Here is an 821-nt window from a genome sequence, read left to right as displayed (position 1 = left end):
TCCTGGCTTGGATCAGCACCAGTGTGGCCAGGCCAGGGATTGTCCTCCTGGACTCAGCAGAGCTCCAAAGGACACTCCAGTGTGGTTGGATGAACTCCTGCTCTCCCTCTGAGCAGCACTTGGAGGCAGGAGAACCAAGAATGACCTCTGATGCCATCCTTGCTGAGAAGCTGATGTGACAGGAGAAGAAACCTGGAGACATTCAGCAAACTCAGGTACTGCTAAAATATTTGGGGGGGTTTTTGGACCCACTGGGGTTCAGAGCAGAACTTCAGAGCCCACCCAGCTCTGCTGCTCAGCCCCAGAGCCTCTTCTGAGACACCACCTGGTGCCTCAGCTCCAGAAAACCTGGAGCTGAAAAACCATGAATCGAGTAATTTAGGGGTTTGAGTAGAACTCCCAACACTGGAAGGGAGCAATGAGCTCAAGATAGACATGACTAATTAATTAATTTCCCAGCATGCTTTGTTGCTTTGCAGGAGTTGGGTAGATTTGAGGGTTGGAAGGGACCTTTAGAGGTCACCTCGTCCAACCCATGCCATGATATTTCTCTTTTTATGTTGATATTTCTCTTTTGATGTTGATATTTCTCTTTTGATGTTGATATTTCTCTTTTGATGTTGTCCAGTGCTCTTTGCAGCCCTCCAAGGCCACTTTTGGACCTGGTTGAGTGGTCATGGGAGTGTCAGGTTGGACTTGAGGATCTTGGAGATCTTGTCCAACCTTCACAAATCTGTGAGTCTGTGGATTGTTCTGTGTGGAGAAGTATTTATGAGGGATCTTGGGCTGTGTGGGGAGTTGCCTTTCACTACACACCCTGC

Source organism: Merops nubicus, unplaced genomic scaffold (assembly GCF_000691845.1).
Source record: "Merops nubicus isolate BGI_N331 unplaced genomic scaffold, ASM69184v1 scaffold20387, whole genome shotgun sequence".
NCBI lineage: Eukaryota > Metazoa > Chordata > Aves > Coraciiformes > Meropidae > Merops > Merops nubicus.
Note: the sequence above shows the minus strand (reverse complement) of the source record.